General features: G+C 42.6%; 1 long non-coding RNA gene across 3 annotated transcripts in view; it reads right to left on the bottom strand.

The window, feature by feature from the left end:
* The window catches only part of LOC120617966 (uncharacterized), a 36,019-nt gene extending 8,722 nt beyond the window's left edge, over window positions 1–27,297 (bottom strand). For 2 of the 3 annotated variants that reach the window (XR_005657097.1, XR_005657099.1), the window contains exon 1: window positions 27,195–27,291. This is a non-coding gene — a long non-coding RNA (uncharacterized LOC120617966). Of the gene's footprint in view, window positions 1–19,161; window positions 19,199–27,194 lie in introns of all 3 variants that reach the window. The other variant, XR_005657100.1, reaches the window with a different exon arrangement.
* Window positions 27,298–27,673: the final 376 nt, after the last annotated feature.

The following is a 27,673-nucleotide window of genomic DNA, read 5'->3' as shown; positions in this document are numbered from 1 at the left end:
GCTGCATCCCCTGGGACAATTAAAAGTTCCACCTTCATGCAGCTGGACGTGGCTTCCTGAATCCCTCTCTCACTTTCTGCCTCTCAGGCCAGGCCCTACCTGCCATGTCCTGGCCGTGAATAGGACCTGATAAACATAAGGTTTCTTGATTTTAGCAAGAATTGGACAAAGGTTCCTATAACTATCTTTGTGGACAAACTAGAGTAATAAGTTGGATGAAACTAGAGGAATAAGTTGGATCTCGTTGGTTTAATAGCCAAAGAGTGTTGATTAATGTCATCATAGAGGTACACACAGGGCTTTTTCATTGACCTTGACTTTTCAATATTTTAATCAGTGACTTGGATAAAGACTAAATGGCATAAATCTTAGAGAAAAAGATAATACAAAAATCAGATCTTTAAAGATGAAAAGAGACAAGCCAGGTCATGTGCTAGATACCTCTGGACGTTCTCCCATGAGCAGCCCAGCAGAAGGAGAGCTTCAAGAACTCAAGTTGGAACCAGTGCTGACATGTAAACTCCTCATATAACTTGCATTGGGAAATAGGATATTTTTCATGCCATCGAGGTGGTAATCCAGGTCGCAAAGCTCAGAATCTATCCTCTTACCTTCATCATGAATATGCAAGGCAATGGGGCACTGGCTTCCCTCTCCTGGATCACATATGCACACACATGGCACTCCAAGCCTTGTTTGGCCCAAGCACACCACTCCATGTGTGGCGAGGGTCTGGGAGGACTGTGTCCATTCTGCCAGCCATGTGCCCGAGAACCTCTACTTAGAATCTGTATAGTATGTCACTTGTAGTGTTTATCTTTGCCTCTTACTCTACAAGTTAAAAAACAAATAAATAAAGTATTACATAAGTATATATGTTGCACGTAGGATAAAAAATAAAATCAATTATATGAGTCTACAAATGGGGAGACGTGGCTCACAGCTTGGACTAAGTGTGAGGGAAGTGACCTAGCAGGTGATAAACCCATGTGCTCTGTGGCTTTATTAAGCATCTGGATTTCAGGAGAGGACATTGTGCCCATCTTGCCAGCCCACCTGCAGACAGCTGTGCTTAGTGCTGCCCACTCTAGGCTCAGGGAGAAGAAGGGTTGACGGCTCTCACTGATGTACAGGCAGACTACTTACAAGGCTAGTGGAGCAGCCAAGAGAACCAGACTGGAGCAGCTTAATTGGCTAAGGCGGATAGATTCTGAGATGAGCTGGCCTAGGCTTATGTCTAGGATTCTAAAGCAGAAGGGAGGGTCAAGAGAGACAGGGAATGGACCTGGATGACTGAGAGAACCAAGCAGAGAAGCCAAAGCATACCATACTGAGGCGGACAGGAGTAGGTGGTTTGGGAGCTACATGAATTACTGAGGAGGGAAGCAGATGAGGGATGAAGTGGAGGAGGAAAGCGTGGCATGCTGTAGCTGAGGGCTCCTCAGAAAAGACTGCCGCTTGCTCTGAGGAAACTCCAGTGTCACTATCTGCCTTATTTTAAAAACTATTTATTATGTTTTAAGAAGTCAAACTCATGCATGAGTACATTTTAAAAAATTCAGTAGTAACACTAAGTCTACAATGAAGAAAACTGCAATTCTTTTCTCCACTTTCTTGAATTCCTGCTTTCTAGGACAATCTTCTTTCAACTTTCCTCTCTGTTTCTTCTGTTTCTCTCCACCCCCTTCTTTCTAAATAGCAAGATTATACTGCTATGTCTCAGTTTTTCAGTTTTCTTTTCTTTTTTTTTTTTTTTTGCTTTCCTTTACTATGGAAGATGAGGATTGTACTCTCTTATACCAATCTTTCCTACTCTCCTGCCAGCTATGGAAGATGAGGATTGAACTCTCATATATCAGCCTTTCCTGCTCTCCTGCCACCCAATAAACTCACACATTCACTTTTCCCATCCTCCTATATAGTATTGTCACTTGTGGGTGAAATCAATGTTTAGTATTTACGACGTCATGGAAATGTAATTCACTGATCTAGGGGATATAATATAACTATTTTATTTTTTGGACAACTTTATGTTTTGCCTGGTGTTAATTGTTTGTTTGTTTGCTTAGATTTCCATGTACCTATCACAAGTTCATTGCAAATTCTCTGGCTAAATAAGAATCGCCTCAATATGTGCAAACCCTATTCCTTCTCTCATTGAATTGTCTTGAAATCCTTGTTGAAAATCAGTTGACCATAAATGTGAGGGTTTGTTTCTGGACTCTTAATTCTGTTCCATCAATCTACGTTTCGATCTTTATGCAGGTACTACATCACATTGATTACTACATCGTCGTAATAGGTTTTGAATTGGGAAGTATAAGTCTTCAGGTTTACTCTTCTTTTTCAATATTGTTTTGGTAATTCTGGATGACTTTAATATTTTTTCCTGACCAGTTGACCTAGCAAGAACCTCTAGCATAATACTGAATAGAAGTGATGAGGGCAGACTTCCTTGTCTTGTTTCTGATCCTGGGGGAAAGTATTCAGTCTTTCACCATTAAATATGATGTTAGCTGTGGGTTTTTATAGATGTCCTTTATAAGATTAAGGAACTTCCCTTCGATTCCTAGGTCGTTGAGTGTTTTTATCATGAAAGAGTGTTGAATTTTTCAAATGCTTTTTTTTAGTCTATTAAGATGATCATATGATTTTTATCCTTTATTCTATTAATATGGTTTATTACATTGATTGATTTAGTAGGTTAAATTAACTTTGCATTTCTGGAACAAATTTCATTCTGTCACAGCGTATAATCCTTTTTATATGTTCCTGAATTTGATTTGCTAGTATTTGTTCAGCTTTTTTGCATTTATAGTCATAACAGATATTGGCCTGTAGTTTTCTAATGATGTCTGGTTTGGTATCAGAGTAATACTAGTCTCATAGAATGATTTGGGAAGTGTGCTTTATGTATCCTTATACTCATTTAATAGTTTGGTTGGATTGAAATAAATTTTCTTTTAGGACGGGATAGCAAACTTCTATAAAGAAGCAGATAGTAAATACTTTAGATTGTAGGGGCCACGCATGGTCTCTGTCACATATTCTTTGATTTTGTTTTATTTTATTTTATTTTTTAAGTAACTTTTAAACCTTTAAAAATCATTCTCAGGTCAGGGGAAAAACAGGCTGTGGCCTGGATTTAGCCCACAGGCACAGTTGGCCAATGCCTGCTTTAAAATTTTGAAGGCATTGCTCCATTCTCTTTCAGTCTCTTTCCTCATACTAAGTAAACTTTGTTGTTGTTTTGCTTTTTTTTTTTTTCTCTGAAAGCGTTTATATTCTTCTTTTAATCTCTGATTTCAGGAAATTTTTCAAGGATGTATTCTGGTTTAGGTCTTTTTTGTTCATTATACTAGGAAATCTGTCAATATGGAGACTATAATCATGAAGATACATATCTCTTTAATTTTGGAAAAGTTCTTTTTTTTTAGTGTTATTTCTTTGCTAGTTTCTCCTTTATTTTGCTCTTCTCTTCTTCTTGAATCCTTGTTATTCATAAATTATTCTAGTTTTCTTAACTCTTCTCCATTGTCCCCCTCTTCTTCCCCTTCCCTCTATCATTTGTCTTTTTAATCTGACTCCTATGAGATTTCAACTTAATTTTTCAATTTTTTAAAATTTTTGAAATTTCTGCCATATATAATTATAATATATAATATATATTATATTATATTATGAATAATATAATATATTTACAAGAACTCTTTTTTATTCCCTGAATAAGAAATATGTATTTCTAAGAGCTCTATCTTATTATTTGAAAGTTTTCTTTTATGAAATCCTGTTTTAGTTTCATGAATATATTACCCTACATCTCTAAAGCTATTTAAAGTTTTCTTTTGCATTTTTCATTGTGTATTTCCTCATTATTCTCTTTTTCCTTGTTGTTTTTTACTTTGGGGAAGACTTTTCTGGATGTTTTCCTCCTGTTTGTTGATCCTTGATTTTTCCATTCAAATTAAAAAGTGAGAAACTTAAAATCTGATCCACAACTGAGATAGGCTTGTTAACTAGTAAGCTTCACTGGTAAGGGGGCAAGGATCCTGCCTTTTTTGGGAAGGGGATTAGGAAGAGAGGAACAAATAAATTTCTTTCTTTCTTTTTTTTTTTTCTTTCCACTATGAGAATTCTCTAATCTTCTGTCTAGGAGTGGCAAGTAAGTGTAGGACTGGTTCCCAAAGTTCTGGGAGCCAAGTAAGGGGAGAGGAGCACTGTGGTGCCAGGGGACTCTTATTTCAGGATACAGACTTTGATTTAATCCCCCTTTGCTCACTGTTGGTCCATCTGTGTTGGTATTCCCAGGTACACGGCCCCTCTTGCTCAGCCTCTTGAGAGAATAAGCTTCCCTCTTCTGCTAGGGTGAAATTGGGGTAGGTACACAGTTCCAGGGTGGGAGATTGGATCTGGGGAAACCAAATGCTTCTTTTAAAGATTTTCAAATAATCTCCCTATTTCGGTCTCCACAACTCTCACTTCAGAGATATCAGGTGCCTCCAATCACAAAACCTTTACAAAGCTCTGAGGTGCTAATTGGCTTCTTCTTATTGGCTTTTTAAGATTTGCTTTTCCTCGTCTGCTAAGTTAGTTACCATTTGCACACCAGCATGTCAGGTTATAAGTCTTTTTAAACATTTCTCTTCTATCTTTGACTCTTATCCTTTTTGAACTCGAGAGGTTAAATTATTTTACTCAAACTTCAGAGAGATGTTGAAAAGAAGCTCAGATAAGTATGTGTGATTGATCTGTCATGTATTAATGGGAGTTATTACCTCCTTTTTAGAGAAGATGGTTCTACATACTTTGGCAGTATCCTCTCTCCCTGTCAAATCCTGTGGATAGTTGGGGTCCCTACTGCTGGCTCTTATAGATTCTGGGCCGCCCCCCCACACCATGAAAGAATTATCAAATTAATAATCTAAGTTCTTACCTCAAAAACCTAGAAAACAGAAGAAAAATAAACCCAAAGCAAGCAGGAGGAAGGAAATAACAAAGATAACAATGGAAATCAATAAAATTGAAAACAGTAAAACAATAGAGAAAATCAATGATCTGGCTCTTTGAAAGATCAGTAGAATTGATAGACCTCTAGCAAGACTGACAAAAAAGAGAGGACGAAAAATACACATATCAGAAATGCAACAGGGGGTAACACTGAAAATCTTGCAGACATCAAAAGGATAATAAAGAAATGCTACAAACAACTCTACACATGTACATTTGACAACTTAGATAAAATGGACCACTTCATGGAAAAAACAAACCATCGCAACTCAATATGAAATAGATAATTTGAATAGCTCTGTAATTATTAAAGAAATTGAATTCATAGTTAAAACATCTCCCCAAAAGAAATTTCAGGCCCTACATCCTTGCCAATTTTTTGTCTAATTGTACTATCAATTGTTGCAAGAGGGATGTTGATGTCTCCAACTATAATTGTGGTCTATTTCTCCCCTGAGTTGTATCAGGTTTTGCTCACTCTGCCAATCTCTGTCTTTTAATTGGTGTATTTAGACCATTTATATTAAATGTAATTATTGCTATATTAGGGCTTAAGTCTGCCATTTTAATTCTGTTTTCTGCTTGGCTCCTGTTTTTCATTTGTTTTATTTTTTCTGTCTTCCTGTGGACTACTCAAACACTTTTTAGAATGCCATTTTGACTTGTCAATAGTGTTCTTGAGTATATCCCTTTGTACCATTTTCAGTGGTTGCTCTAGGCATTTCTTTATATACAATAACTTAACATTGTCTACTGGTGTTATCATTTTATCAGTTTGAATGGAGTATAGAAATCTCAGTACTTTTTACACCCCTTTACTCTCCCTGTTTGCAATATAATTTTTTTAATATATTTCTTCTACAAACATTTAGAACCATATTAGATATTATAATTTTTCCTTCAACTGTTAAATATAATTTAGAAAACTTAAGAAGGAACACTTATTATAGCAATCTATATTTTTACTCTTTCTATTGTTTTTTTACCTCCCTGATGTTCCAAGATTTCATCTTTCATATTTCCTTTCTGTTTCAAAAGTTTCCTTTTGCCACTCTTTCAAGGTAGATCTGGTAGTGACAAATTCTCTTAGTTTTCCTTCATCTGAGAATGTTTTAAGCTCTCTTCAATCCTGATTGATGTTTTCATTGGGTATAGGATTCTAGGTTGACAGTTCTTTTTTTTCAGCACTTGAAAAATATCATGCCACTTCCCATTGGCATCCATAGCTTTTGATGAGAAATCTGCTGTAATTCAAATTATTTTTCTCCTATAGGTAGTGCCATTTTTTCTCTGAACTGTATCAAGTTTTTTGTTTGTCTTTAGTTTTCAGAAGTTTAGTTATGATGTGCTTTGGCATGGATTTCTTTTAGCTTGTCTTGTTTCGGGTTCATGCTGATTCCTGAATCTGTAGGTTTATGTGTCTTGTCAAATTTGGGGGTTTTTCAATCATTATTTCTTTAAGTACTTTTTCAGTCCTACCCTCTATCTCTTCTCTTTCTGGGACTTTGATGATATGGATGTTAGACCTTTTGTTGTAATCCTTTGTGGGACTATGTTATAGTCCTTGAGGCTCTGTTCATATTTTCTTTAGCCTATTTTCTCTCAGTTATTTAGATTTAGTCATTTCTGTTATTGTAGCCTCAAGTTCACTGATTTTTTTTCTGTCTCCTCCATTCTACTGTTAAGCCCATCCACTTAGCTTTTGATTTTGAGTATTATATTCTTAAGTTATAAAACTTTCATTTGGTTTTCCTTCATGTCTCCTATTTCTTTGCTGGGAATTCTTTTTTCATTTTTTTCAACCATGTTCATAATTGCTTGTTGAAGTATTTTATTATGGCTGCTTTAAAATCACAGAAAATTATAACATCTTTGTCATTTTGGTGTTGACATCTATTCTTGGTGTTGACAACTATTGATTGTCTTTTTTTTTTTTTCATTCAGTTTGAGATCTTCCTGGGTCTTGATATGAAAAATGTTTTATAAGAACATGGACAATTTTTATATTATTTTATGAGACTATAGACCTTATTTAAATCTTCCATTTTATCAAATTTTCTCTGACAAAGCTCTAGCAGGTGAATAGGGTAGATTGGAGCAGATACCTTACTATTGCTAGGTAAAAGTAGAAGTCCAGTTACCCACTTGGCCTCTGTGGACAGCCAAAGAAGGAAGATTCCTCATTGATATTGGTTAGGGATAGGAATTATAGCTCCCTACATGGTCTCCTCTGGCACTGTGGTGAGGAGGCTTTGTCATCACTCATTGTCGGTGAAAATCCTGACTTTCCATTAGGTCTCTTCTGACACCACTTCAGTGACAAAGGGGAGGGGAGCCTCATTACTGCCAGTTGGGGGTGGAAGTCCAGGCTTCACTTGTGATCTCCACTGACACTGAAGTGGGGCTATATTATTATTAGCTACCTAGATAAAAGTCCCAGCTCCCTATGGCCTTCTTTGACAACACCCTGGCAGGTATGTAGAGACACCTCATTACAGCTTTGCAAGGGTAGAAAGCTAAGCTTCCCATTCAACCTTTGCTGGGATGGGTGGGAGTGGGGGCCATGGTCTTTTCTGTGGTGTTTGGCTGGAGTAGATCAGTTACTGTCAGAACATTTTTTTTTTTTGTCTTACTAGGCTGCCCCTTTCCTTGTTCTTTAGCTCAACCAGAATTTAAGAGAAAATTTTTCTTTCTTTTTCTGTGCCTATTGGTTTTCTTGGGCTGATGGCTTCCTCAGCTCTAAGTCTGAGATATACAAGCCAAAAGAAACCCAAGAACCTCACTACCATGTCATTCCTCAGGTCTCAAGTTTCCTAGCAAGTCTGCCTTCAGCTCTCCACATTTCAAAGTCTTCTTAGGTTTGTGTTATACATACTGTCCAGGGTTTTTAGATGTCTTTAGCAGGAGGAACAGGGGGAAAAGTACATCTATTTCATTGTCCCATCAGCAGAAGTTCCCAATACATTATTGTTTCCATTTCATAAATGAGAAAACAAATTTATTTATGTGTGGCCCAAATCACAAAATTCGGAGAGAATACAGACTAATTGCCAGGGGTCCAGCAGGCAAAAACCAGAACTGGAATATACAACCCTACATTTGTGTGACTCTATAACTGGTACTCTTCTGTGCCACATAAGCCCATGGGGCCTAGTTCCAAATACAAGAATAGTCATATGAGAAAAGGATTAGACTTTCTTCTCATGGTTTCAGAGAGAAGAGCTGTCCAATCAGAGAGCATCCATCAGAGATGCTATCAAATAAGGTCCCTAAGGTATGGTTCATGGAACACCTGCATAAGAATGTTAACCATTTTTATTAGAAATGCAAATATTGAGGTGATTTGATTATGTGTGTACGTGTGTGTGCCTTTTGAAAATTAACCATTGCTACAGAGAAAAAGATGGGAAAAATTCCATGACCTCTTGGAGCTCCTCAAACTGAGACTATGATTCTCCCGAGGGAATTGCCCCAGTCATCCTGCATGAGTGACGGTCCATGCTGCTCTTTCAATTCCTGGTAAAGCTAGTCTGATGAGCAAGGCCAACCCAGTCCTGGATTACTGAAACATGTCATGAGCCTTGGGTGTCAGGGAGATTCCTCCAGGGAAAGGACGACTGGGGGGAAAGGGGGAGAAGGGCAGACCTAGTCAGAAGTGGCAGACGGTAAGAGACTAATGGAATTAATACTTGACATTCATTAGCCAAGGATTTTGGAACTTTGCCAGCCCTCTCCAGCAAAAGGCCCAAAATGCCCTCTTAATAGCATTAAATGAAATTACAAATCAGAGATGCTGGCTGATCAATCTCCTTGGGGTTTCTCTGTAGACACTATGCGGTGGGGGTGGGGTGATCCTTCAGTGGGTCTGCCACTGCTTTTCTGCCAGCAGCTGTAGCACTTGGTCCACTTGGTCAGTTTCCTTCTCCTCCGGTCTGGGGAGAAGGAGCCAAACAAGAAGGTCTGGTCATGGTCAAAGCTTATTTCTTACACTATCCCACCCACCCCGCCCCATAGCACAAAACCACCTTTTAAAGGGGAGCTAGAAGGAGGCAAAGTGCTTTGTGCCAGCAATTTCCATGGCTACGAAATTTATTTATTTATTTATTAAATTCCTTTTTAATTATAGTTGACATACAATATTATATTAGTTTCAGGTGTACGACATAGTGATTAGACATTTATATACCTTATGATGTTATCACCCCAATAAGTCTAGTATCCACCTGGCATCATACATAGCTATTACAATATTATTGACTATATTCCCTGTGCTGTACTTTACATCCCCATAACTATTTTTATGACTGGCAATTTGTACTTCTTAATCCCTTTCACCTGTTTTGCTCATCCCCCAACTCTCTCCCATCTGGCAACCATCATTTTGTTCTCTGTATCTATGAGTCTGTTTCTCTTTTGTTTGTTCATTTATTTTGTTTTTTAGATCACACATATAAGTGAAAACATGGCATTTGTCTTTCTCTGTCTGACTTATTTCACTCAGCATAATACTCTCTAGGTCCATCCATGTTGTTTCAAATGGCAAGATTTCATTTTTTTTTTTTTTTGTGGCTGAGTAATATTCCATTGTATATATGTACCATATCTTCTTTATCTAGTTCTCTATCAATGGACACCTAGGTTATTTCCATATCTCGGCAATAGTAAATAATGCTGCAACGAACATAGGGGTGCATATATCTTATTGAATTCGTGTTTCGTATTTCTTCAGATAAATATCCGGAGGTGGAATTGCTAGGTTGCACAGTAGTTCCACTTTTAATGTTTTGAGGAACCTCCATACTGTTTTTCCATGGCCACGAAATTTAGGTTGGCTTCTCCTGGGCAGAGAAGCCATTGTGGAATTGTACCAAGAGAGACTTTTCTTTTTTTCAACGTAGCCTGAGCCTAGGTTCCGGAGAATCCCAGAGGCCTCAGTTTGAGAAGAGGGAGCCCTCATCTGTTGGGTGCCACTTCAATTTCCAAGGCCAGGCTCTTGGGCAAGGAACCTACTCAGAAGCCCATCTGGGGCTTAGAGACTTAAGAGATTTGGTGACCTAGGTTACTTCCCATCTCTTTCAGCATGTAGTTCATCACAGCTCTTGCCTCTGCCTGACAGAACATTCTTGGACTCTCCAGCAGAGGCCCTGCTGCCTCATCAGACCACTTGCTCACGTTCTCCACTGCCTTGGCTTAGCCAATGGGGTTTAATGGTGAGTCGTCATCCTCTGCTCCTCATGACAAGCCTTGATTACCTTGTCACCCACACCCTTTCTTTCTCCTAGGAAGAGGGGTGGGGAAGATACCAAGATAGGTCAGGAAGTGAAAGCAGACGGTTAAGCAATGAGGTCTCTTGTGGAGCGGCTGAGACTCCCAGAGGACCAGAGATGGTGTGCCAAATGGGGAGCACCTCAGCTCTCAGGATGCTTTTGTGTTGGCAACAACCATCAACTCTGCCTGTCAGAATCTCATTGGCCAGGCCTTGTCTCCTGCCAGGAACAGAGTCTTTGCCTCTCACCAAAACCAATCAGCAGCACAGTCAGCAGCAGAGTGGGCCAAAAGCAATTTCTTCATGACATTTCTGAAGAAGGGTGGGATTTAGCACATTGTACATTTCTCTGGGCTCCCTGACGGTCTGATGGCATCTGAACCCACAGCCAGCCAGAACCTCAAAAGTGGGAGTGGGTGGTGAGCAAGTGCATGTGTCTGCGTATGTCAGTGTGTAGGCCTGCTGAGGCTTTCCACAAACGGTTTTGAGTGCACCAGTAAGCACAGGTGTTTCCAGATGCCCGATGAATAATCATGACTGTACTACATCAAAATGGGAAATCAATTCTGGTAATTACCCTATTTCCTCGATTCTAATATGCCATTGATTATAAGATGCACCATTGATTTAATAACTGCTTCAGAAAAAAGTTTTACAATAAACATGTACGTCTATCTTAAGACATAACCCTATTTCAGAAATGTTAAAATATGTGTAGGGGAAGGGGAAAGATGCACATTATAATTAAGAGAAAATGGTAATTGGGAGATAGTCAAACCAATTACCTGATTGAATTCACCAGTAAATGCAGTTGGTATGTTTTATTGGTCTGTACTGTGAGAGAGAACCTTTTTAGATGAAAAATTTTTGTGTGTCTGTGGTTACCCTGACCAATGACTCAACCACCTTGAGTTCAATTATTGTGCCCCACTCTTTGCCAGTTCTCAAGGGCCCTTCCTTCCCAAAGAGTGTCTCTTCATATTCACTGCCATGTCAAGCATCTGAGTCTAACTAGGTGACTCTCAGAATTACAGAGAAGAAGGGACCCTCATCTCCTTTCATCTAGTTCTGTCTTCTGAGCTCAGTTCCTCCGCTCAGCTCTCCAGAGATTCAGATCTCCCTCCTAAGGTGTCACCATCGTGAAAGGGTTGCATAGTCTCCTCCCAATCATCCAAATGAGGACTGAGTGAGACCATTATCATTTGCCTGCAGCCCGTCTCTCCCACCTTCTCACCCAGCACCCTCCAAAGCCTGCAGTCAAACTGCGTCACTGTCTCACCAACGCTCCAGGCTTCCTCCTGACTGCAGCCTTTGCTATACTATTCTCCTAATCTGGGTGGGCCTCAGATGCCCCTGCTTAACTCTACAATCTGCTGCTTTGAAGAGAGAATAAGGTGGGCTTTGAACACACCCTAGATTGTGTGATGGCCCTAATAACAAGCCAGCAGGACATGTGGGTGGTCTGAAGTCTGATGTGGGAAGTGATGGTGGTGGGGGGACCATCTTTGAGAAAACAAAAATCAGAAAATTTTTGGTTTACACTGGAGAGTGGGAGAAACTGGCTAGTAAACTGGTTGAGTAAATAAGGGGGATGGGATGGTCCAGGGAAAAGACAGTCAAGAACAAATTTAAGAGGAAGACAGTCTTTACAAAGGTGCTAGAGAAGGATCCTGCTAGGAAGAAGGCAAGAACGATTTTAGGGTCCCTTATAAATCTTCTCCATATCTCTAAATCTTCTACTTTCGCCTGGTTTTTCTACCTTCTATTCAGTCATTCTCAACCTGGGGAATAGGGTACTTCTCTACCTAGGAGTGTTTGGGAATGTCTGGGAGAGTTTTAGTTGTCAGAATGAATGGGCCCATGGATGCTAAGAATCATGAAGTTCATGTGCAAGAATGAATTATCTGCCCCAAATACCAAGATACCCAGACTGAGGGACGCTAATCCCTGCAAGAAGGTACCCTCTGGGCCTCTGGGGCTACCCTTAATTTGCCCTGACTCCTATTCCCTATCAGACTGACATTCTGCTTTGGAATTTTAAAATAAAACTTTCTTAAGAAACTAAGAGAAGACAGATGGGAAATTATCAAAGAAAGCAACAAAGCATAAAAACAGATGAGCACCAAAAGATTTCTGAGTCTAATGAAGAGCAAGTCTATTCAGTCTAGTCACAGAAGCACTATTTTTTTAACTCACAGTTTTCCTGATTGAAACAATTTACTAGGTGCAGAGATATCATTTCTCTCCTTACGCTAAGGACACCACAGTCCGTTTTAGTTCAGTCGTATGAGCCTTTCGTGATGGTGACACCACAGGAGGGAGATCTGAATCCCTGGAGAGCTGAGGGGAGGAACTGAGTTCAGAAGACAGAGCCAGATGAAAGGATATGAGAGTATCTTCTTGTCTGTAATTCTGAGAGTCACCTAGTTAGACTCAGATGCTTGAGGTGGCAGAGAATATAAAGATGCTATCCCATTTAAGCTTTCCAGAGGCCACTTCCCAGACTTTTCTCTGGGTGTGACCCAGAAGAACCATGGGCCCAAATCCACTCTAGTCTCAAGATGCCCTGGCCTTCTGGAGTCTTCCCAGTCTCTGGTTCATCACTAGCCCTGAGCACCAGGTCTGTCTGAGCAAGTCGTCATCTTCCTTTTTGCCTCTTAGGGTGAGGATAAGGTACTGCTAGCAGCTGTAATGGAATACTCATACACTTCCATGGTTTAACACAATAAAAGTTTGTCTCTCATTCATTTGAAGTCTAAAACAAATATTCCTAATTGGCAGCAACTCTCCTCCAAGTGGTAATTCGGGAACCTTAGCTCCTCCCATCTGGTCGTTCCTCTATCTTTGATATGTGGTTTCTGAAGTCAGCATGTGCTTGTCTTCATCGAGCTGGCAGAAGAGGAAAGAGAATGGAAGAATGCTTGTGTGTGGGCTTCACGGGCCCACCTGGATTGCCACATGTTATTTCTGTTTATACTCTCTTGGCAGGAACAGACACATGGCCTCACCCAGTTGCAAAAAAAACTGGGATGTGTGTCTGGGAAGACAAATAATTGAGTTTGGTGATTAGCCAGCAGTATATGCTGAAATCCCTCCATGTATGGGATTTTGTAAGTCTTATTGTCATTTTTCTCTACCATTTTTGGCTAGTTAAGAAGAAAAAGCTCATTTTTCAAAGAGTAAAACAGAATTACCAAATGACCCTGCAATTCTACTCTTAGGTATGTACCCCCAAAGAATTTAAAACAGTACTCAAACAAATACTTATACCTATACAATCATAGTAGTGCTGTTTGCAATTGCCAAAAAGTGGAAACAACCCAAATGTCCATCAATGGAATGAATGGATAAACAAATTGTGGTCTATACATACAACAGGGTATTAGTCAACTATAAAAAGGAGTGAAGTACTGATACATGTTACAATGTGAATGAATTTTGAAAACATTATGCTAAGTGAAAAAAAAAAAAGACACAAAAGGTCACATATGATTCCATTTATATAAAATGTCCAGATGGGGACATCCAGAGAGGCAGAAAGCAGACTAGTGGTTGCCAGGGACTCAGGGGTGTATAGGTGGGGAGAGTAGAGTGACCGCTTACGAGGCAGACAGGGTCTCTTTTGGGGATGATGGAATTATTTTGGAAGTTGATAGAGGTGGTGGTTGTACAACATTGTGAACATTCGATGCCACTGTATTGTTGATTTTCAAATGGTTAATTTTATGTTATGTGAATTTCACCTCATTAAAAATTCTTTATAATTATAAAAAAAAAGAGTAAGTGGATGAGTTTTTAAATTTTTGTTTTTAGTGATGCCAGTGTTTACCTATTATTCCTTGTTAATATTTTTGGTCTGTATCACATAAGATGATGCATATCGTCTTGGCCTGGTCCAGCAATTTACGTCATCCTGTATTCCCTTTAAAGATATTGGGGAATTAACTGACTTATTTTTCTTTAATTCCTTGGACTCTTCCCTTGGGTTTAGTTTCTGAAGTAGAAAATGATTCTCTGTCAGAGTTCATTTTCTAAACAATGATAATTGACATACCCTGAAACTTGATTATTTTTACTTAGCTAATATTCTCACTTCCATTCCCTTATGAGGCTTCTCAGTTTTCTTCCCACCATGCCTTCACTCACCCACTAGCTGCTCCTCCACCCTCGTCCCCTAGGTGTTGTCTAGGAGGTTGGGACCTAGGTATTTTCAAGGCTTTCCAGGACCTTGTTCCAATCTTTTCTGTGTGCATGATCTTAGTCAAATAGCCCTTAAATAATAAAAAATAATTTTTAAAAATCATATTCTGCTCATGCTTCAAATAAAATAGTATCTACTGTGTTGCTTTGTGCTTTTTGTGTTATAGGACTTTTTATTCCTCTAGACTGTGAGCCCTTTGAGGGTAAGAGCCATGCCTTGATTGTCTCTCTATTCTTAGCGCTTAACTTAGTACCTAATATACAATAGTGCTCAACAAATAGGAATTAAGTGAACGAAATGTAATCACATACAGCTAAGAGAAAGGTTGTTTTCTCTTAGGAATAAACAACTTGATTGAAGCCATTCTCTTGTAGAGAGAGCAGCTGTTACCTGAAATTAATGGATTGTTCATTCCTGGGAACCAGCACAAAAGAACCATTATCCAGGGCTGGCACGAAATATAAGCAGGCAGGCTCAGGGAAAGAAACAAGCTGTGTTATAAGTGGGAATCTAGAACTCAGGAAACAGTGGAAGGGAGCAGACCAGAAGCAGTCAGAATAGAAACGTTCCTGTTGGGTGGGGGGATGGGGAGCAGATTAGAGGGTGGGCAGGTCCTGCCAGAAGCAGTGGGGGAATCCAGCCAGGCAGTGCACTCTTGAGTGTGTGCGGATGGGCATAGGTGATGGCGTAGGTGGTGGTCTTAGCAAAGCTTATCAAAGGGAAAAAGAGAGGACCCCAGCATTATTGGACCATGATAAGAGGCAGGGGCCGTGCTATGAGCAGGAACCATGGGCCAGTCAAATGGGTAAGTGGTCAGGCTGGGCTCTGGGCAAGGTTTCTGGACAAAATGATAGAATTAAGAATTCTAGGAGGATGGATGGGAGTAAGGCTGGGTCTTGGTTTTGGGGGATTTGGGTTTTTGCCAAGTTTCCTTGGTGGATAGTCCCACCTAGGTAGGATTGTTTGGTGAGAGCCTGGGCACAGATGAGGCCCAAGAACTAGGTCGTGTGGTCAGAGCAGGACTGGGTGACTTATGCCTGAGCTCTTGAATTACACTGGGCTCCTTAAACTCCCCTGACTGAGGCCAGCATTTATTTCTGAGTTTGAGGCAGGATCGAGCATGCAGACAGACATTAAGTGCTAGAGTCTAGGATTTAGAGTCTCTTGCAGCCCCATTAGAGTGTGGAGAAGGGAGGCCTTCAGGGAGCAAGGAGCCATTAAGAGTTAAACCTGCAAAAAGCAGACTTATGTCGTTGCCAAGCTGGGTCAGGTGATCAGGCTGGGTATCTATAAATTACTCCACTGGATTTAATGCATATACATTTTAAAGAGTTTCTTTACCTGTAGCAAAGTAGATTTATAGCCTGAATGACTGAGCTTATTAATTCTAATAACCTTCTCTAGAACAGAGAATGGGAAATAAGGGCCTGTGTCCTGAGGTATGAGAAGAGAGAGGAGCCCTCCCCAAAACCCACAGCTATGGTGGGAACAGGGTGTCTTCTGGTGACCATGACCTGAGAGGTTTCTCATGCCTCCTTTCCCCACCTATCCAGGTGACATGCCTCCTTCCCTGAGGACTCCAGACTTAATAGAACGGTCTGTTCTCTTACTCAATAGTTGCGTTGTTCAATTCTTCCTGGATGTGTTCACCCAGGCTCTCAGTAGCGCTTCCCCTGGACAGAACCTGGGAGACCCATAGTAAATTCTGGGTGCAGGGTTGGCATGGCTGAGGTCTGGCTGCCTTTTTTCCTGCCTGTTATCTGAGCATGGTTCTCCAGTCTTCTCAGAAATTTTATGAGTTATCTAGTATTTTTCAATAAATTCTCTTTTCAGAATATATCAGTCTAAGTCAGTCCTGATGTTTACAATCAGGAATCCAGACAGATATAAAAACTGCTATCTTAAGTGGTGGCAAAAAACAAACCGTCAGAGAAATGAGGGATTTGTAATCTGTCTGGTTGGAGCTGAAGACAGTGAAAATTCATAGCCAGGGACTCCAGCAGCCTGTGGCTCAAGTGACAAAAGAGCTCCTTCAGAATCACCAGTGGTCCCTGGGGTGAAGCGCCCACTGCCAACAAAGATCTGGAGCCTCTGTAGTAGGTACTCTTTGTGCCCATGGCACATCCCTGCCCTCCTGATTTCAGAGTAGCTGTGGGACGGTCACACGCAAGTGTGTGCCAGTGTCTCTGCCTCGAGGCTTTCTCCAAAGCCACAGGAGAGCACGCAGCTCGTGATCAGTGCAGCCAGCCCCCAGGTGTAGGGGCAATGAACACTCTTGAGGGGAAACTTCAACCCAAAGGGGATGGAGCCGGTGGATAAGTGGTCTCCATTTTTTTTTTCTGAGGACAATTCGGAGGTGCCTTCTTCAACGTGCTTCTTCTGAAGCCCCCCGGTAGGAGTGATCCCACCACATTTAGCAACTCAGTCATGTGTCCTTCATTGACTTTTCTCCCTTTTCTGTCTCACTCTCCCTGCTCCCTCATCTTCTTCCTGGTGGAAACCCAGATAAACCACTGGTACCCAAGTCCGAGTCTCCAGCTTGCTTATAGGAGAGCCCAAACTAAGACAGGCAACAGTGTGAACAGAGGAGGAATTGAAGGACAGGAGGCAGGAGGGGACATGGAAGGGGTGGCTGTAGGGTTGCTTCTGCCAGCCCTGGATGCTTAAGGAGAGAATGGAAAACTCAAACTCATAAATTTCAGCCCAAGGCATGGACGGAAACCCAGGGACTTTCTATGACCTTACTAAAAGGATTTCTTAGAGCTCACAGTTACAGGACTGATAGTCAAAAACAACCCAGCTTGATCCTACAGGTGGTCCAACTGCAAATGAAGTTAAAAATCATAGCTTTCCTACATTTCTAATATAAAAGGCAGGGAATTAGCCAGCAAAGAGTGGGATCACAACAGCTGGAATGATATATGGGAAGATTTGGGGGACTCAGAGTACCCTTAACCTCTTATCCCCACTGAGCCTTTCTTGCCAGAAACAATAGCTCCTCCCCCTCCATCTGATGTTCCTGTTTTTCCCTAGTGTGGAAGCCCTATATGGACCCACCTTATGGAGTTACCTTGCAAGGGGAGAAGTCACTATCCTTATTATCTCTACACCAAAAAAAAAAAAAAAGAGCCAAGGCAGATCTCAGCATGATGGTAGTTGTGGTGGTGGTTACCTACACAGTAAGACTCAGGAGGAGAAATTGAGCACACCAAAAGGATTGCATAACATTATCATTTGAATTGCCAAAAATCCAGAAAATCCATGTGAGAATGAATTATGAGAGAATAAGACCAAGAAAGAGAAGAATACAGTTTTAGATTGTTTGAATTTGAAGATTCTAGGTTGAATGTCTAGCCTAAGGCACTAATTCTAAGTTCTAATTCGTTGTTTGGTTGACTGAAGCATGAATTTCACATTGGTTCTCATTAAATGCAATTGAGAAACCAGAAGTTTCTTCGACATAGAAAAGGAATGCATAGAATTGGGGACAGAAATGTGGATATGAATGTATGAGACCTATTCACTTGCTCTGAGAGGATCCAGAGACATTTCTTTCCCCTATAGTCTTGAGAAATATATTTTTATCAAGATGTCTAATGGGTCATGATCTGTTGTCCTGGAATAATGATTAAGGCCAAAGAATAGAATAGAAGATGCTAAGAATCACACATTCTAAATCCAGAGTGATCAGCCCACCTCTCTGCAGGGCACACTGAGGGACAGGTACCACCACCACCACTACTAACACCCTACCTGCCCCCACAGTGTGTGGTGATACCTGAGAGAGATCTGCTAGCCTTCAGAGGGTGCAGTGTTCACAATGAGAAGCTAAAAGAGAAGGGGGTACTCTAAGACAGCAGTCCCCAACCTTTTTGGCACCAGGGATGGGTGCTGCTATGAGAATCTAATGCCTGATGCTCTGAGGTGGAGCTGAGGCGGTGATGCTAGCGCCGGGGAGCGGCTGCAAATATAGATGAAGCTTCGCTCGCTCACCTCCTACTGTGTGGCCATGGAATGGTACCAGTCCATGGCTGGGGGATGGGGACCCCTCTTCTAAGAGAATCATGTGTAAAGAAAGAAACAGAGAAGATTGCCATTTCATGTCCCGGTTGTGATGCAAGACAAGGCAAATTTCTCCAAGTTTGAGGAGGGGGAGACCAAGCCCTGCCCCGAGAGAAGAGGGTCTTTTGGAGGAGAATGAAGAATTCCACACGCACACCAAAGTTAGAGTCCAAGGAAAGTTTGTTAGAAAAAGAATAACACTCCACAGAGTGTGGTCTCCTCTCAGAGGCAGAGAGTGAGAGGGACATTGAGAGACAGTAAAGGCACTGAGCGGGACCCTGAGGGTTCAGGGAATTCAGTTTATATGTTATTCTTTAGTTCCGTTTCCTTTGATATGGACATACAGTGAGGAAGGAGAAGAGTATGTAGTGTGAAAAGGTAAGAATATGTAGCATGAAAGGCCTGCTGACAGTTTCTAGCCTTTAATCCTTAGGTTCCCCATGGTTTCAGCCAGAGGGAATGACTCTTGGTTCCTGTTTCCCCTTCACAAGTGTGGGGAATGGGTTGTTAGCAATCCCAGCAGAAATCTTCCTTTGTGGTGAAGGTGTCCTCCTGGCCTGGCTGCAGGGCTATTCAGCGTGTTGCAGTCTCTGAACATGGTTTATTAACATTTTAATTCTCTTACCTCCTTCCCACATTAGTTGGTTGTCTGCTTAGCTGATCTGTGCAAGGGAAAGGAGACAAGGAAGGATGGTGGGGTAAGGTGTATGTATTGCAGGGGTTATGGATGGGGCACATGCAGTAAGCCTATACTCCCACCTTTTGGCATGGTAAAGACCCATGAGTTTCCAAGTGGTTGGGTGGACATAGCAAAAGGGAGCTCGTCTTGAATTGTTTTGTCAGTGACTCCATGCAAGGACGGCCTGCCGGCCAAGGTCATCCCAGCTTATGGAGGCCCAGTGGAATTACGTGGTGGTTGGGAAATGAGGCAATCCAGAGTCAGTCTCCTGAGTCAGGAAAATGTGCAGTGAAGGTCTTCACAGGGCCCCCCAAGAGCTCACAGGTGGGACAGAGCCCAGAATTTGGTGCCCGCCCCACACAGGGCTCGACGACTGCCAGAGAAGCAGCAATGGCTGACAGAAGGAAGACCGCAACCTCACTCAGCGAGGAAAGGAGATGTTTGCCTTTTTCCTTCTTGGTCTTCTTTGCCTAATTGTGTAATTGCCAAACCTCCAGGACCGAGGAATAGAGGCCTGATTAAGCTATTATAGAGATCATTGCCCCTTGCCTCTGTCCCATTCCTGAATCAGTTCACAGAGGTCATTGGAAGGTCAAGTACTCTTGAGGGAAGATCTTGCAAGACATCAAGAGAATGCATTACGAATCTTTTTCTAGCCTTCTCTGAATGGATCTGTGGCCATTTACCAGGACAACTATTGATCAGAGTAACAGGATTACCCACATCTTTCAAGGATTATTGGACACTGCCTATGATATAACATTAATTCTTGGGGACCCAGGACACCACTTTATCCACTGGTCAATATGAGGCTTGGGGGCCAGGAGATTAATGAATTTTTACCTGTGTCTGCCTCATGGTAAACACAATAGGGCACTTAGCCCATCGCGTGGTTATTTTCTCAGTTCCTGACTAAACAATTGGAATAGATAACCTCAGTAATCAACAGTATCCCTGTCCTGGCTCCTGATCCCTGGAGGAAGAGCTGTTGCCATAGGAAGAACAAGTGGAGTCTCTGGACTCCACCCACAGCCATGCAGGAGTTACAGAGATTACTGCAACCATCACCAGCCTCCCGCTTCGAGAGGGGCCCGGAGCAAGAGAAGTTGTGGGTCCAGGTAGCAATGTAAGGGGCTCTGCCCTGTGCCTCTTTTGACCTACCGGATCCAGTGATGATCAATGTCTGCGGTAGATCAGGCTTCCATATGGAGCCACTGGAGAACACCAATTGGAGGATCAGAGTGGGGGCCCCTGGGGTTTTGGAAAATGAGGTCACCGCTTTGCTCAGTAATTATTCGTATGAGAAACAGCTCTTGAGTTTCTACCAGACCTCATAGACTGAACACCAGAATACAGGGCACCAAGCAACTGTGCAGCCCACATTGCTCACCACGAACTGGGTCTGATCTGACCAACAAGCCTAGAAGGCTGTGCCCAGCACCACCCCACCATCAGGCGAACGCAGTATGTTGGGACTGGGTCCAGCCAGGCCTAAAAACATGAGCAAGTTGCACATGACTCACGCTCCAACCTGCCTGCTCCTGTCATATGGCCACTCCACCCTCAGCACACACCTATGACCCCAGGGAAAGTTCCCCTGACCAGTTGACTGTGGAGAAAAAATTGGAGCCTGATTTACAGGTTGCTCTGCGCAATATGCTGTCATCACACAGTAAGGAACCGCTGTGGCATTTGAATAGCCCACAGGGCCAGCCTTGAAGGACATCAGAGAAGGCAAATCACCCTGAGGATAGAACTTCCAGCTGTATGTTCTGACCACTCTTCCCGAGAGAAGAGAGGAACCGAGGGAAGCATCCAAAGTAATTCATGAGCAGTAGCTAATGGTTTGGACAGATGGCCAGGGATTTGGAAGAAACTAGATAGGAGAATTAGTGACAAGGAGGTTAAGAGAATTAGTGACAAAGAGGTCTGTGAGTAGGCCCAGACCCCCAAATTACAATACCCTCTGGTCTCCCTCTCACTTCCCATGCATCCCTACCCTGTCCTCCAAGTAATCTTGCTAGCAGGCTGATCTGATCATGTCGTTCCCCTGACAAGAATTTTAATGACTCCCTGTTTCTTACAAGGAAAAATATAAGCCCTTTACATAACCTGTCCCTTGTCTATTTCTCCAACCTCACCTCTTACCACTTCCTTCCCTCACACTTTATGCTCCAGGCTGATCCTCAAAAGATGTCTTTCTTTCTCAGGCTGCCATATGTCTGCACATGTTTTTCCCTCTGCCCAGAAGGATTTTCCCATCTTCATCCTCCAGGCCTCAGGTCAGAGGTCAGCTCCTCCAAGAAGGCTGCCCAGATGTCCCCTGGTAAATCTAGGCCAGCTACTACAGTCAACTTTGAAGCTACACGGCTTGGGCTTCAATTATGGCTCTTTCACTTAAACTTGGGCATGAGACTTATTCTTTCTGTGCCTCAATTTCCTTGCTTGTAAAATGGGCAAGGTTGTTGTGAAGATTAATATATTAATATAAATAATAATAAGTAATAATTACATTTATAAAAATAAAACATAAATAGATAAGTAAATAACACAGTAGAAATGTAAAAGCAGAATTGGGCCTGGTAGAGAGTGCTAATTAGTGCTAACAGGCTGTGCTAATTATTGCTGCGAAGTACTGTTTCATTCCCAATACTTTGTGCACAAGCCCAAGCAGACAGGGTCAGGGTGCGCTTCCCTCTTGGTGTATTTAATACCCAGCAAGTTCATGGCATTTAGCAGGCTCCCAGTAAATACTTGCAGAATGAACAAATGATGATGTCTGGAATCAGAATCAGAGATACAGTTCCAGTTCCATCATTTACTAAAAAACCATGGACAAGTCACAAGGCGAGTAGAAGCTTCAGTTTCCTCATCTGAAAAAGGAGGATGATTGTTCAAATATTAACCTGAAATTGTAGGAAGGTCAAAAACAATTAAATATCAGCAATTTCATGTACTTCAGCACAATTCTTACATCTTAGGGCTGAAAGGAGGCCCAAAGGAGGAAATGGAAGTGAGAGTGATTTACAAGCTATAAAGTACTGTATAAATGTTGGTATTGATTATTATCAGATATGTGTGGCCGGCTGGAGTTGATACGTTACAGTAGAAGAATCATTTCATTGAATTCTGTTCATATAACGAATGGCAATTTGGAGAAACAAATTAAAATTTTAAATTCACATACACGTGGCATCAGGCTGGAATTGAACTCGGGACTCTGAGCAGAAGGACCTTGGGCTCAGGTGGGGCCCCAAGCCAGGGGAGGAGCACAGGGACACCTGGCAGAGGGCTGTGGAACTGAAAGAGGCAGTGGCCTGTCTTCCAGCCTGTTTGCATTTAGCATTCCGCAGCTCTCAGAACCCCTTGGAGATCTTTCCCACACTCTGGTTCCTCCAAGAACACACATTGCATTTGTTCACACTCACTACGCCTCTCCCAGACTCCCAAGGTGACAGCCTCCCCAGAATTCCTGATTCAGTAGGAGCTTGACTGGTGAATGTCAATACACATGGGTCCATGGGAGCCCACAGCTGCCAGTTTGGACAGCCCTCTCCAACTCTGCGACTCTGCTGAAAGATATCTCTTTATAGATTCAGCTTCTCTCAGCAAATGTCATTCTTGCTGTCCTATCACCAACATGTGATCGTGTCAGATATGATGCGAGGAGGGGGATGGGCTCAATGACTTCTGAGATCCAGGCAGGCCAAGTAGGGTTGGCGACTAGCAGAATTAACACCAAGCTTGCCTTATATCAGAGCCCTCCAGTGACCTTGTGTATTTTTTGCCCTCTTTTCTTTCCTGTATAAAAAAGACTCTCAATCACCTAAACTTGGTGTGAGCTTAAGTCATAGAATCATCCACCACTAGAGCCAGAAGAGTCCTTGGCGATCAATTTATAGCTGAGGAAACTGAGGCCCAGCCAGAGATAAGAGGCCTGATTAGAATCTAGACCTGTGGAATCCCAGGTTAGTACTCAGATGCCTTGTGATGTGTTCTAAACAATGGACTAATTTGCCTCTTATCAGCCGTGTGACCTTGGGAGCATCCCCTGACCTCTGTAAGCCTCAGTTTTCTTATCTGTAACAAATTTCTCATCATTGTATATAATCAAATAACATATAAAGTGCCCAACGTGCTCCTTAAAAATAAGTTTTGTTCACTGTGGAATAAAAGACAAACTTTGTTGAAGGATCGATAAATAAGATTTTTGGCAAGACTGGTTGGGGGGGAGGAGAGGAGAGTAGTGTACCCCAACATATCTGGTACTACACTATTTTACCCAGCTTTGTATAAGACTGGTGGTTTTTTCCTAATTTGATTAAATTCAAGAAACAGTTGTTGAACATTTATGTGCCAGACTAGGTTAAGGTTTGCAGGTACAGAATATACTAAAACAATGTCCCCTACATTCTGTCCCCTTTAGCTTAGTTTGACTGACAGGCAAACAAGGACCTGTGACGTTGTTCTGCCTCAGAGATGCACCAACAGAGGAGTGTACCAGGAAAGGCCATTCCAGGCAGAAGGGACAGTTTGAACTAGCGCCTGGAGGCATGAAAGTCAATTTGGAGAATGTATCAGGTAGGCATAGGCTTGGCAGCCAACAATGAAAAACTCAAAATAGCAGGGGCTTAAGCAAGCTCAAGGTTTATTTCTCTCTCACGTTAAAGAAATGCAGAGCTAGGCGGCCCAGGGCTGATATGGCAGCTCCTTGTCCATAAAGAACCCAAGCAGTGCAAGGTGGCTGCTTAGACTATGGACTCCAGAGTCACATGGTCTGGGTTTTAATTCTTTCTCAAGCCATGAGACTGTGAAGAAGTTACCCTTCCTCTTTCTTTCCTCATCTGTAAAGTGAGGATAATAAAAGTATCTGTCTCATAGGATTTCTGTGAAGATTAAATGATTTCATACAGGAAATATGTTTTGGACAGATTTTGGTGCATAATAGTGCCATATATTTTTTTAAATTCTGTTTTTCCGTTTTATCTTCCTTAGCACATGGCTTTCACTCTCAAGGTCACCTTATGGTCCAGAATGGCTGCTGGAGCCCCAGCCATTACATCCCAATTCTAGGCAGCAGAAATAAAAAAAGGGAGGAGAACAAAGACCCTTCCCTACAGTTGAGTCTGCTTCCTTTAAATAGTTTTCCAGAATTCCCACACATAGCTTCTGCTTATGTCACTGGCCTGAATTTAGTCAGATGGCCTTATATAGTTCCAAAGAAAACTTGGAACTCTGATCGATTAGCTGGGTTCTCTTAGAAAGAAAAAAGGGATATGGATTTTGATTGGCAACTTGCAGTCACCAACACAGGAAACAACAGCTAAGCTCCAGCAGATAGGCTTCAACGTAGGGGTTTAGGGTCAGGTGATAGGAGATGAGGCTTAGTCTTGACTGTCATATCAATGGCTGGTTAGATGCATGAAATCTAAACCTCAGTAAGGAACTGGGTTTGGAGATATTTTCTGGGAGTCATCAGAATACAGGTGGTAGTTGGAGCAATGGGGAGTTTGAGATCCCTTACATATCACAGGTAGAGTAGAAGAGGGTTGAGAAAAGAGGCGTATTCAGGTTCTAACATCGCTCCTGACTGTGGACAGGGATTAGATTGATGGTTGATTAAAGGCAAGGAAGAAAGTTGAAAAAGTTCCACCCTTTGACAACTGTCTCTCCACATCTCATCTTATGGTGCTATTTTCACACTGCTTCCTCTTCTAACAGATTTTCATCAGTTTTTACAGTGGTCATGCAATATCATTGCCTTGAAAAATGAAAGGTGCCATTTTTCAGAAATGCGCTTGCCTGCACCCCCTCCCCACTGCAGACAGAACACCAACATCTAGGGAAGAGGAAAGGGAAAAAGGGGAGTCCATGTGTCTGGTTAGGACTCTGAGCACCAAGCTTACTCGTAACTTTTACTGCACAAACCTCTAGTCTGCATAAACGAGTTTGCCACGCGTAGACGTGGAGTGGGCCAGGTTGTTTCTCAGAGGAATAGAGGGGCTAAGACATGGTGTTCTAGTGTTCATCCCAACTGTGGCTGGTGGCAGAGCAGTCATCCAATCGGAGACACTTCTGGAAACCAGACCTGCTTTGGAAGCTCTGCTTTCATGCTCCAGGTCCCATAACCCTCCCCATCCTTTGAGGAGAGGCAGCCTCTCAGCTGAGCCCCTTGCAAGATAAAAGTTGGGCCCAGCTTTTCTCTAGGAGCCCAAATTATTTGTTCTCAAAGCTCTGTTTCTACCCAGCCAGCCCCTGCTACCTTCCCCCAGGACAGCAGACAGACTGGGATACGAAAGCAGGGTCCCCAGGCTGTAATTTACTTCAGGGAGATGGAGTGCATTTGTTATCTATTGGTGCGTGTCTACTTACCCCAAAACTTAGTAGCTTAACACAGTAATAAAAACACACATTAAAACACACACACATACAATAACCAACATAGTTTCTGTGGGTCAAGAATCTGGGAGCATTGGCCTGGCAGTCCTGGCTCCAAATCTCCCCGAGATTTCAGTCAAGATATTGGCAGGGGCTGCGGGCATCTGAAGGCTCGCCTGGGGCTAGAGGAGCCATATCCAATATGGTTCACCCACATGACTAACAAGATGGCCCCGGGCATTGGCAAGAAACCTCAGTTCTTCTTCCCATAGGCCTCTTCTGGGGATGCTCGAGTGTCTCATGCATGGCAGCTGACTTCCCCCAGAGTGAGAGAGTCAGGGGACAGTGCAGGCAGAGGCTGCCCCTTTGATGGCCTTGCCTCAAGGTCACAGTGCTTGGCTTCCACTACATTTTATTATTTAGAACTGAGTTACTAAGTTTGCCTCACAGTCAAGGGGGTGGGGGAATTTGGCCCCACCTTTTGAAGGAAGATCAAAGAATGTGCAGAAATATTTTAAAACCACACAGAGGGTTTAGGCCTTGGGGATCCTGAGAAGGAGGCCAGATATATAATCAGAGGCAGACTTATGAACCTCACCCTCAAGCCTCTAGAAATGTAAAGGTGGCTGTAGAAAATTATGTTGGGTTAGGTTACCACTGGAAAATTCTGTGACCTAATCCAGAAATTTCCAAATGTCGTTGTCTCCAATGTTGTCTCAGAGATGCCTCTATTTAGTTTATGCTGATACCTAAGAGGCCCCCAAACTGCAAATCAGTATTGCTATCAAGCCCATTGTCTCCTCCCCAGAAAGCACTTTTTGTGGTATGAGAAGGGAAACTGAGGCCAGGAGAGGCTGAGAAATTTGTCTTCTAGTCCCCCAGTAAGGCATAGGCAGTGGTGGGGAGGATTCTGAGAAAGTCCTATGTATCCAGCTCTCCATGCCATAGCATCTCCCTCCTGACGTTCCAGGAAGCTAGCACTCATGGGAAACTCCCAACAGGCCAGCAGTGTGCTAAGAGTTTTCATGTCATTTTCTCCGCCTCCCAATTCACTAGGGTGAACATGGATTCCCTCATTTTACTGATGAAGAAACTAAGGCACAGATACAAAAAGTTATGTTGTAGACGCAGCTCAAGATTACTCAGCCACGAACAGATACTGTGATTCTAATTCAGCCGGAATGACTCCAAAACCAGTGCTCTGAATCCCTACATTCTCCCACCTCCCAGATGTCTGACTTCTGAAATTACATCTGTTCTGCTGTCTCCATGGCACCAGAACATCTCTTAATTTCCTGCACAAAGCTGGGGGTCTCCAAGATGTGGGAGCCAAAGGTCCAGGTTTCCTTTGCAGGAAAGTGGTGTCCAGGGCCACTGCCCTTGCCCCCACGTTCCCTCCCTTTCGCAGCAGGCAATAGTATCTCCCAACTCCTGGAAACAAGAGCCAGATATCTGCCCCCTCTGTTTACCCAGAGCTCCCATATCACCAACCCCCTTAATGGTACCAGGATCACGCATAACATGGTCAGCTCAGTCTCGAGTTCTGGCACCAACTGCAGTCAAGGTCAACAGCTATGGGGGCCAGATTGTTTCTTACTCACCCTCAAAGGCCACAGCCCACGCTCCCCACTCCTTCCTCCTCCCTCTGCAGCAGTGGACACGAGGGAGGCCAGAGCCCTTCTCCCTGAGTGCTGCGGCCACTTGTGGTGGGCGCAGAGTCTCCCTCCCTCCCCACCCCGCTTCACAACCAGGAAGTTGGCTCAGTTGGCTCAGCCTGGAGAGGGGATAGGGCAGTGCGTTATTGGGGGCGGGGGCAGAGGCTGAGGCTGGGGCAACCACACCCACACCAGCCTCTAAAAGGTGGACAAAAGCTACTCATTTACGAAAGGCCACGTTTCTAGACATTGAGCACTATCAGCTCTCTCCAGGAGAAGAAAGATAATCTGAAAAACTCTCCCTGTGTACTGGAGACTTAATGAGCCTGCCTCCCTCACCAAAGGCCAATTTGTAGTCTGAAAGATCATCAAGAAAAGGGGCAATTCCAAGCCTAGAGAAAAGACTCTGCTTTTTTGCCATTGAG

The sequence above is a fragment of the Pteropus medius genome, unplaced genomic scaffold (assembly GCF_902729225.1).
Source record: "Pteropus medius unplaced genomic scaffold, Ma_sr-lr_union100, whole genome shotgun sequence".
Classification (NCBI taxonomy): Eukaryota; Metazoa; Chordata; class Mammalia; order Chiroptera; family Pteropodidae; genus Pteropus; species Pteropus medius.
Note: the sequence above shows the minus strand (reverse complement) of the source record. Positions and strands in the feature narration are given on the sequence as shown.